Source organism: Oncorhynchus masou, chromosome 27 (assembly GCF_036934945.1).
Source record: "Oncorhynchus masou masou isolate Uvic2021 chromosome 27, UVic_Omas_1.1, whole genome shotgun sequence".
In the NCBI taxonomy this organism is placed as follows: domain Eukaryota; kingdom Metazoa; phylum Chordata; class Actinopteri; order Salmoniformes; family Salmonidae; genus Oncorhynchus; species Oncorhynchus masou.
This window is the reverse complement of record NC_088238.1, coordinates 41,708,499-41,719,947: the sequence shown is the minus strand read 5'-3', so window position 1 is coordinate 41,719,947 and position 11,449 is coordinate 41,708,499.

The following is an 11,449-nucleotide window of genomic DNA, read 5'->3' as shown; positions in this document are numbered from 1 at the left end:
CCTTTCTCTTGATTCTCTCTCTGCTGGTCTTTTTAGGTTACCTTCTCTGTCTCTCATTCCTCAGCTGTTCTACATCTGCCCTAACTAGCTCTTTCACTCTTCACACCTGTTCTCTCTTCCCCCTCTGATTAGGTCTCTATTTCTTTCTCTGTTCCTGCTACTTTCAGTGTCTGATTCTTGTTTGTGTTTTTTGATGCCAGAAGCAAGCTGTCGTCTCGTTTGCTTCCACCTTGTCCTGTCCTGTCGGAGTCTGCCTGGCTGAAGCATCCTGCACTATACTAACGTTCTTTTGTTCCCCTGACAACGTTGGAAGAGGATTTATGCCATTCCTGTATTTTCATTAAAGAACTCTGTTTTCTGTTAAAACCGCTTTTGGGTCTTCACTCAAGTTCATAACAGAAGAATCAGACCAAGAATGGACCCAGCGGCTCCGGACCCTTTTCACTCCGCCGTCGAGATCCAGGGAGCGATGCTAGGCAGACATGAGGAGGAATTGTCTGCTGCTCAACATGCCGTTGAGACCCTGGCCGTCAAGTCTCCGACCTCACAAGACAGGTTCACCAACTCCACCTCGATCCACCGCCCACTTCCAGGGTTTCCGAGTCTCCGGAGCCCAGGATCAACAACCCGCCGTGTTACTCTGGGAGCCCACTGAGTGCCGCTCATTCCTCACTCAGTGTGATGTGGTGTTCTCTCTCCAGCCCAACACCTACTCCAGGAGCGCAGTCCGCATCGCCTACGTCATTTCTCTCCTTACCGGACGGGCGCGTGAGTGGGGCACGGCAGTCTGGGAGGCGAGGGCTGAGTGTATTAACCAGTATCAGAACTTTAAGGAGGAGATGATACGGGTTTTTGACCGTTCTGTTTTTGGCGAGGAGGCTTCCAGGGCCCTGTCTTCCCTATGTCAGGGGAATAGATCCATAACGGATTATTCTATTGAGTTTCGCACTCTCGCTGCCTCTAGTGACTGGAACGAGCCGGCTTTGCTCGCTCGTTTTCTGGAGGGTCTCCACGTCGAGGTTAAGGATGAGATCCTCTCCCGGGAGGTTCCTTCCAGTCTGGACTCCTTAATAGCTCTCGCTATTCGCATAGAGCGACGGTTTGATCTTCGTCGCCGAGCTCGTGGAAAGGAGCTCACGTTCTCCGTTGCTCCCCTCTCCACATCACTGCCACCTGCCGCTTCACTGCCACCCTCCTCCGCCGGCTCGGATGCTGAGCCTATGCAGCTGGGGGGTATTCGCATCTCGGCCAAGGAGAGGGAACGGAGAATCACCAATCGCCTCTGTCTCTACTGCGGCTCCGCTGGTCATTTTGTCACCTCATGTCCAGTAAAAGCCAGAGCTCATCAGTAAGAGGAGGGCTACTGGTGAGCGCAACTACTCAGGCCTCTCCTTCTGGATCACGCACTACCTTTCCGGTCCATCTCCGCTGGCCCGGTTCATCTGCTTCCTGCAGTGCCTTGATAGACTCTGGGGCGGAGGGCTGTTTTATGGACGAGACCTGGGCTCGGGAACATGATATTCCTCTCAGACAGTTAGGGGAGCCCAGGGCCTTGTTCGCTTTAGATGGTAGTTCTCTCCCCAAGATTCAGCGTGAGACGCTGCCTTTAACCCTCACTGTCTCTGGTAATCATAGCGAAACCATTTCTTTTTTAATTTTTCGTTCACCTTTTACACCTGTTGTTTTGGGTCATCCCTGGCTAGTGCGCCATAACCCTTCTATTAATTGGTCTAGTAATACTATCCTATCCTGGAATGTTTCTTGTCATGTAACCTGTTTAATGTCTGCTATCCCTCCTGTTTCCTCTGTCTCTTCTTCACAGGAGGAGCCTGGCGATTTGACAGGGGTGCCGGAGGAGTATCACGATCTGCGCACGGTGTTCAGTCGTTCCAAGGCCACTTCTCTCCCTCCACACCGGTCGTATGACTGTAGTATTGATCTCCTTCCGGGAACTACTCCCCCGGGGTAGATTATATTCTCTGTCGGCTCCCGAACGTAAGGCTCTCGAGGATTATTTGTCGGTTTCGCTCGACGCCGGTACCATAGTCTCCTCCTCCTCCCCGCCGGAGCGGGGATTTTTTTTTGTTCAGAAGAAGGACGGGTCCCTGCGCCCATGCGTGGATTATCGAGGGCTGAATGACATAACAGTTAAGAATCGTTATCCGCTTCCTCTTATGTCTTCAGCCTTCGAGATCCTGCAGGGAGCCAGGTTTTTCACCAAATTGGACCTTCGTAACGCCTACCATCTCGTGCGCATCAGGGAGGGGGACGAGTGGAAGACGGCGTTTAACACTCCGTTAGGGCACTTCGAATACCGGGTTCTTCCTTTCGGCCTCGTTAACGCTCCAGCTGTCTTTCAGGCACTAGTTAACGACGTCCTGAGAGACATGCTGAACATTTTTGTTTTCGTTTACATGGACGATATCCTGATTTTTTCACCGTCTCTCTCGATTCATGTTCAGCACGTGCGACGCGTCCTCCAGCGCCTTTTGGAGAACTGTCTTTATGTGAAGGCTGAGAAGTGCACTTTTCATGCCACCTCTGTCCCTTTTCTCGGTTCCGTTATTTCCGCTGAGGGCATTAAGATGGATCCCGCTAAGGTCCAGGCTGTCATTGATTGGCCCGTTCCTAAGTCACGCGTCGCTGCAGCGCTTTCTGGGCTTCGCTAATTTCTACCGTCGTTTCATCCGTAATTTCGGTCAGGTGGCAGCTCCTCTCACAGCCCTTACTTCTGTTAAGACGTGCTTTAAGTGGTCCGTTTCCGCCCAGGGAGCTTTTGATCTTCTTAAGAATCGTTTTACATCCGCACCTATTCTTGTTACACCTGACATCTCTAGACAGTTTGTTGTTGAGGTTGACGCGTCAGAGGTGGGCGTGGGAGCCATTCTTTCTCAGCGCTCTCTCTCTGACGGCAAGGTCCATCCTTGCGCGTTTTTCTCTCATCGCTTATCGCCGTCAGAACGTAACTATGATGTTGGTAATCGCGAACTGCTCGCCATCCGCTTAGCCCTAGGCGAATGGCGACAGTGGTTGGAGGGCGACCGTTCCTTTTGTCGTTTGGACTGACCATAGGAACCTTGAGTACATCCGTTCAGCCAAACGACTTAATGCGCGTCAGGCTCGTTGGGCTCTGTTTTTCGCTCGTTTCGAGTTTGTTATTTCTTATCGTCCGGGCTCAAAAACACCAAACCTGATGCTTTATCTCGTCTCTTCAGTTCTTCTGAGGTCTCCACCGACCCCGATGGGATTCTCCCTGAGGGGCGTGTTGTCGGGTTGACTGTCTGGGGAATTGAGAGGCAGGTAAAGCAAGCACTCGCTCACACTCCGTCGCCGCGAGCTTGTCCTAGGAACCTTCTGTTCGTTCCCGTTCCTACTCGTCCGGCCGTTCTTCAGTGGGCCCACTCTGCCAAGTTAGCCGGCCACCCCGGCGTTCGGGTACGCTCGCTTCCATTCGCCAGCGTTTCTGGTGGCCCACTCGGGAACGTGACGCGCGTCGATTTGTCGCCGCTTGTTCGGTCTGCGCGCAGACTAAATCTGGGAACTCTCCTCCTGCCGGCCGTCTCAGACCGCTTCCCATTCCCTCTCGACCGTGGTCTCACATCGCTTTAGATTTTATCACCGGACTGCCTTCATCAGCGGGGAAGACAGTTATTCTTACGGTTGTCGATAGATTCTCTAAGGCGGCTCATTTCATTCCTCTCGATAAGCTCCCTTCTGCTAAGGAGACGGCTCAGATCATTATCGAGAATGTTTTCCGAATTCATGGCCTTCCGTCTGACGTCGTTTCCGACAGAGGTCCGCAGTTCACGTCTCAATTTTGGAGGGAGTTTTGCCGTTTGATTGGGGCTTCCGTCAGTCTCTCGTCCGGCTTTCATCCCCAGTCTAACGGTCAAGCCGAACGGGCCAATCAGACTGTTGGTCGCATTTTACGCAGTCTTTCTTTTCGTAACCCTGCGTCTTGGTCAGAACAGCTCCCCTGGGCAGAGTACGCCCACAACTCGCTTCCCTCGTCTGCTACCGGTCTATCCCCTTTTCAGTGTAGCCTCGGGTACCAGCCTCCGCTGTTCTCATCTCAGCTCGCCGAGTCCTGCGTCCCCTCCGCTCAGGCTTTTGTCCAGCGTTGCGAGCGCACCTGGAAGGGGGTCAGGTCGGCACTTTGCCGTAATAGGGCGCAGACTGTGAGGGCCGCTAATAAGCGTAGGACCAAGAGTCCTAGATATTGTTGCGGTCAGAGAGTATGGCTCTCCACTCAGAACCTTCCCCTTAAGACAGCTTCTCGCAAGTTGGCCCCGCGGTTCATTGGTCCGTTCCGTATTTCCCAGGTCATTAATCCTGTCGCAGTGCGACTTCTTCTCCCGCTATCTTCGTCGCGTTCACCCGGTCTTCCATGTCTCCTGTGTTAAGCCCGTTCTTCGCGCCCCCGCTCGTCCCTCCCCCCCATCCTTGTCGAGGGCGCACCCATCTACAGGGTTCGTAAGATTTTGGACATGCGCCCTCGGGCCGTGGTCATCAGTACCTAGTGGATTGGGAGGGGTACGGTCCTGAGGAGAGGAGTTGGGTTCCCTCTCGGGACGTGCTGGACCGTTCGCTGATCGATGATTTCCTCCGTTGCCGCCAGGTTTCCTCCTCGAGTGCGCCAGGAGGCGCTCGGTGAGTGGGGGGTACTGTCATGTCTTGTTATGTCTGTTCCTGTCCTTTCTCTTGATTCTCTCTCTGCTGGTCTTTTTAGGTTACCTTCTCTGTCTCTCATTCCTCAGCTGTTCTACATCTGCCCTAACTAGCTCTTTCACTCTTCACACCTGTTCTCTCTTCCCCTCTGATTAGGTCTCTATTTCTTTCTCTGTTCCTGCTACTTTCAGTGTCTGATTCTTGTTTGTGTTTTTTGATGCCAGAAGCAAGCTGTCGTCTCGTTTGCTTCCACCTTGTCCTGTCCTGTCGGAGTCTGCCTGGCTGAAGCATCCTGCACTATACTAACGTTCTTTTTGTTCCCCTGACAACGTTGGAAGAGGATTTATGCCATTCCTGTATTTTCATTAAAGAACTCTGTTTTCTGTTAAAACCGCTTTTGGGTCTTCACTCAAGTTCATAACACATGGGAAGACGTTTTGGATGGCCAGGGTTGTTACACTTGGGAGGAGATACTGGCTGGAAGAGATCGCCTCCCATGGGAACAGGTGGAGGCACTTAGGAGAGCAGAGGCAGCCGGAGAGAGGAGCCGGCGATACGAGGGAACACGGTTGGCTAGGAAGCCCGAGAGTCAGCCCCAAAAATGTATTGGGGGGGGTCTCACAGGGTGTATGGCTATGCCAGGTAGGAGACCTGCGCAAACTTCCTGTGCTTACCGGGGGGCTAAAGAGACCGGGCAGGCACCGTGTAATGCTGTGGAGCGCACGGTGTCTCCAGTGCGGGTGCATAGCCCGGTGCGGTACATACCAGCTCCTCGTATTGGCCGGGCTAGAGTGGGCATCGAGCCAGGCAATGTTGGGCAGGCTCGGTGCTCAAGAGCTCCATTGCGCCTGCACAGTCCGGTCTATCCAGTGCCACCTCCACACACCAGTCCTCCAGTGGCAGCTCCCCGCACCAGGCTTCCTGTGCGTGTTCCCGGCCCAGTACCACCAGTGCCAGCACCACGCATCAGGCCTACAGTGCGCCTCGCCTATTCAGCACTGCCCGAGCCTTCCTCCTCTCCTGCGCTGCCGGAGTCTCCCGCCTGTTCAGCGCTGCCAGAGCCTTCCTCCTCTACAGCGCTGCTGGAGTCTCCTGCCTGTTCAGCGGAGCCAGAGCTGCCAGCCTGCATGGAGCAGCCAGAGCTGTCAGTTTGCATGGAGCAACCAGACCTGTCAGTCTGCATGGAGCAGCCAGAGCTGTCAGTCTGCATGGAGCATCCAGAGCTGCCAGTCTGCATGGAGCAGCCAGAGCCGCCAGTCTGCAAGGAGCTGTCAGTCTGCAAAGAGCTGCCAGTCTGCAAGGAGCTGTCAGTCTGCAAGGAGCTGCCAGTCTGCAAGGAGCTGCCAGTCAGCAAGGAGCTGCCATTCTACACAGAGCCGCCAGTCAGCATGGAGCAGCCAGATCCGCCAAACCTATACAGCCTATCTGGTGACAACAAACACAGAGACAGGAACAATCACCCACGAAATACTCAAAGAATATGGCTGCCTGAGGCGGTTCTCAATCAGAGTCTGGTGATTATCGTTGTCTCTGATTGGGAACCATATTTAGGCAGCCATATTCTTTGAGTATTTCGTGGGTGATTGTTCCTGTCTCTGTGTTTGTTGTCACCAGATAGGCTGTATAGGTTTTCACGTTTGTTGTTTTGTATGTCAAGTTATTTCATGTCTCGTTCAATTTCATTAAAGAACATGAGTAACCACCACGCTGCATTTTGGTCCGCTTCTCCTTCAACAGACGAATGCCGTTACAGTTACACTCTTCATTTCATAGCGTTGCTCTTGGTTGCACTGCATCCAGCCCCAGGTTGAGATTTGGAGGGCTGGTCTTTATGTTAGATATTTTATCCAATCATATTCAGCCATCATGTGTTGCCAGGGGTCTAAAATCTGCCCTCAGGCCTTCAGAATCAACAGTGCGGGCGCTTGTAGCTTAAAGTGAATGGAAATTAAAATTTAGTGTCGACCAATCAGCTTTAGAGTTGGCTATTGTACGCCTGCTGGCTGGCTCCAGTGTTACACAGGAGCCAGCTAGCAGGTGTAGTGCCTGCACGTCTTTTGATTGGATTACCAACTAGGAAACTAGGAAACTGAAATTGATCAACGATTGATCAACAAATTAATTCGCGTAACTACTAAACTGTTTCTTCAACCCACAATGGCGGAAGGAGAAGATATTGATTTGGTCGAGGATATAATTATAACGCCATTCTCAAGACAAACTTTTCAAGAAAAGTTAGACATTGTCAGGAGAGGTAGATGCCGACGCTACAAAGCCGACGCTACAAAGACAGGCTCTGAGAAGCACTGCAAACTGTACTGCTGGGAATGCCTATTATTTGCAAGTGATCGATTTGGTGTTTGGAGCCACGCTGGCTTTGCAAACCTGAGTTGTCTAACCAAGGCAGCAACGAGACACCAAAGTACGGCTGGGCACTTACAACCAATGGTGCTTTTGAAAACTTTTGGGGACACACGAGTGGATCTACAGCTCAACGAACAAGCACGCAGGGCAACGAAGCTGCACAATGAAAAGTTATTGTACTCTTCCCCTGCAATTCTCTGAATAAAAATGTAAATTTCAAGGTGACGCAACGCCTGGTTATACTGCGTTTCTGTCTAAATGTATAGTGTCTAGAGCCATAGCATCATAATGATGGTAATAAGAGGTGGATTAATTTGGGTGGGACTGTGTAGAACTTCACTGAAGGCCCAGGTCCCAGAACCACGGCACGCTACTGAGAGTATGGTAACATGTTGTACACAAGTGGATGGTGAAAAGTCAGTGTGTGAGGTTACAGAGAGGGTAGAGTGGTCTGGACTAAGAGACTGACCATGCTGCAGATGTTTATACCCAGCATCAGGAGCTCATTCCTGGGTAGATCATTGGTCCTGTTGGGGGTTCAGGTTAGTCCTCTGGGGCTGGGGGGGCCTACAGGGAAATAGAGAGACATGGAACACACAGATTAGATTTTACAGTATGAAAAGGAGTTTAAAGACAGGTGTACTCGTGAGAATATTCTGTTTCAACATGAACCTGTAATGAGAAATGCATACTGTTTTAAACTTTTGTAATTAGACATTTTTATCCTAAACATTAATGAAAAAGTTACATGAGAAATTATAAAATCTCACCTTTGGCGTTTTTATATCAACACAGCAGTACTGGGAGAATAGCCAGTAGAACACCAGCAACAACCAGGACCACAACCACTCCTACTAGGATTGATGTAGACGGTCCAGGAGTTATTAGAGAACAGCAAATCACCGTCAGGTTCTAAGGTAGTTGTAGAAAATAAATAAAGTAGTACACATTTCTACACAGACACACACACACACACACACACAGACACACACACACACACACACAGACACGTACACACACACACACAGACACGTACACACACACACACAGACACGTACACACACACACACACACACTGATAAATGATTATGTGGATCTGGACTGGATCTCTCCCTGACACCAGAAGAGACCCTGGTCAGACTCAGCAGCTCTACTGATGGTGAAGGTGGCTCCTGTTGTAGTGTGTCTGCCAGACAAGGTCACTACTTTTTTACACGGAACACAAACCAGCTCCGCGCGTGAGCCATTGTGCGCTATTGTGCATAAATGTATTTTGCCCGCCTACCCCAAACACGATCACGACACACAGGTTAAAATATCAAAACAAACTCTGAACCAATTATTATATTAATTTGGGTACAGGTTGAAAAGCATTAAACATGTATGGCAATTTAGCTAATTAGCTTGCAATTGCTAGCTAATTTGTCCTATTTAGCTAGCTTGCTGTTGCTAGCTAATTTGTCCTGGGATATAAACATTGAGTTGTTATTTTACCTGAAATGCAGAAGGTCCTCTACTCCGATAATTAATCCACACATAAAACGGTCAACCTAATCGTTTCTAGTCATTTCTCCTCCCAGGCTTTTTCATCTTTGAACTTATATGGTGATTGGCATCTACACTTTCATAGCATTACCACGACAACCAGCAAAACAGTTTATCTTTCAATTACCCACGTGGGTATAACCAATGAAGAGATGGCACATGGGTACCTGCTTCTATAAACCAATGAGAAGATGGGAGAGGCAGGACTTGCAGCGTGATCTGCGTCAGAAATAGGAATGACTTCTATTTTAGCTCTTGGCAATGTAGACGCTCGTTGTTGTGCACGAGCAGTGTGTGTGCAATAATTGAATATCGTATATTTCTAAATGTATTTTGTAACGCTCACGCACGCGACGTGTCCGGTCTGGTCAGCATGTTAGCGTTGTCTTTGTACCATGTATAGCTCCAGCCACTGTCAGACCTCACTGAACACGTCAGAGTAACTGTCTCTCCAGCGTATGCAGGGTTTGGTGTTATGGTCAGTGTAGTTTCAGTCAGAGCTAAGAAAACAAAGACCAGAATGTCAAATCTGGATACATGCTTGTTTATTTAAAATCCTTTATCTGTTGAAGTTAAGTTTTGATGAAAGTTGAGTTTACATACTGTAGGGGTATGTTGACTCCATTCAGTTAGAATTTACAGTGTTTACAGTACGGTATTTACATTAACCCTAAATGGCTCAGAATTCAGAAAGTTCAGATAGCGTCAACAGTGACGTTGATGTGGTGAGATAAGCTGAGATATACATTTTGTGGATGTCTTGTCCTTGTCCACTCACGCTGGTACTGACCAGCCTGGACAAAGAGAGATGGTGATGGTTTTACTGGTCTGACCTGAAATCTGTTCTTTATTTATTAACCAGTGGTAAGTCCAGCCTGTGAAGTCTGATATGTCACAACGCAGCTTCTATCAGATACAGAGGTACCATACTCTGGAATTCTTATCTTCACATTGTCAAAACCTCATCATCCCTCAATAACTTCAAGCGAAGACTGGGGGTCAGCCTGATGAACCTCAATAAATAAAAGATAGATAGATAGATAAAACATCTGGGGTTTCTTATCGCCCCCTTCAGGACAGACCTGTAACTTCTCCACTATCTTGTGGATCATACTATAGAAACTAAGATGTGATTGGTCACAAAGCAACAACATAACCCCTCAGTCTACTGGGTCTGTCCCCTTATTCCTTCCTCTCTCTATGTCATCATATTAATGTATATTATATATTTCTCGGGCTTATGCTACAACCTGATTGAAAGCTGTAGTGACCAACACCTCCAAATCTCTGCAGTCAGAAAACACAGTGTAACCAAACAACATCATCATCTGTTGCCACATTTATTGTGCATATATGACATACTTCATATTCTATGAATGAAACATTTTCTTGTCCAATAAAGGAAATAGTTAGCTAACAATATTCAAAATACAGAGAAATACCAAATCATCATCATCGCAGAGTTGCACATACTGTACTCCATTCTAAGCCTCTGGCAAGTCCTCAGGACCCCTACAGTTCCTGCGGCTGTGACACGAATGGGGCTTTGACAGAATTAGAAAGGTGCAGATGCATAAAGAGAAACAGAAAAAATAGCATCTGATGTCATGTTCATCTCTACACAACTTCCTCTTACTGTAAAAGTAAATGGACACATCAACACTGTGGTCTTTCTGTGGGAGGAAGAGAGAACTATAGTATATATCAGAGAAAGAAACTTAGTGGATAAGACATAGTTGTACAAAAAGTGAAGTCAATATCGCACTTACCATACCTGGTCGTGTTTACATGTTCAGTACAATCTTTAATGTCACTAGGAGAGGTGTCAAAGGTTTGAGGTTATGGCATATTTATCATTTGGTTTATGTTGTAGCTATTTGGAGGTCAACTGCATGTGGATGTTCTTGAGTTACAGTCTGTCAACTGTTCAAAGTAATAACCCAGGAAAGTAGTGATCACAGTGATAGATTGAATGTAAAAGATAAATTAATAAGTGAACTACAGAAAATGTATGATGCCAGAACATTGTCATTCTTCTCTCTGAAAAGGACATAAATCCCTGCACAACTTTTCATGTGTGCTCATCAGCCCAGCAACAAGGTTTTCACAGGTTTTTGCATATGATTACAACCATTTCTCTATTTGACTCTCTCTGATCACAGCGGAAAAAGACAGCTTCACAGAGTGCCTTCCTTCACAAACCCACACTGCTAAAGATGAAGAGAGCAAACCATGACCCCTCAACTATGACAAACAAGTGACCTAATGTGAAGTTCCTCAGCCTTTATAGCTTCACTGTGCACTGGAAAAAAACTTAACCAATTGCTTAATTAGCATTATTATGCAAGTTGAGTGGACTTAAAAATGACGAGAAGTTGAGCCAATGTGTTCGTGTCTTTAATCAACAAACACTGCTTGAAGTCAGGTGTATTTGAACAAGCTTGTTGAGTAAAATACATAATTAATGTTTGCTCAAAACAACTCAAAACGACACCAATCATCATCATTATCATTATTCCAGCATGAACTCTTGCAGATTGATTTTCACAACGGTTTGTTTCAATACCTTTTCTATTGTTGTGGGGGCTGTGCTTTGGCAAAGTGGGTGGGGTTATATCCTGCCTGTTTGGCCCTGTCTGGTGGTATCATTGGATGGGGCCACAGTGTCTCCTGACCCCTCCTGTCTCAGCCTCCAGTATTTATGCTGCAGTAGTTTGTGTCGGGGGGCTAGGGTCAGTCTGTTATGGAGTATTTCTCCTGTCTTATCCGGTGTCCTGTGTGACTTTAAGTATGCTCTCTCTAATTCTCTCTTTCTCTCTTTGTTTCTTTCTCTCTCTCGGAGGACCTGAGCCCTAGGACCATGCCTCAGGAC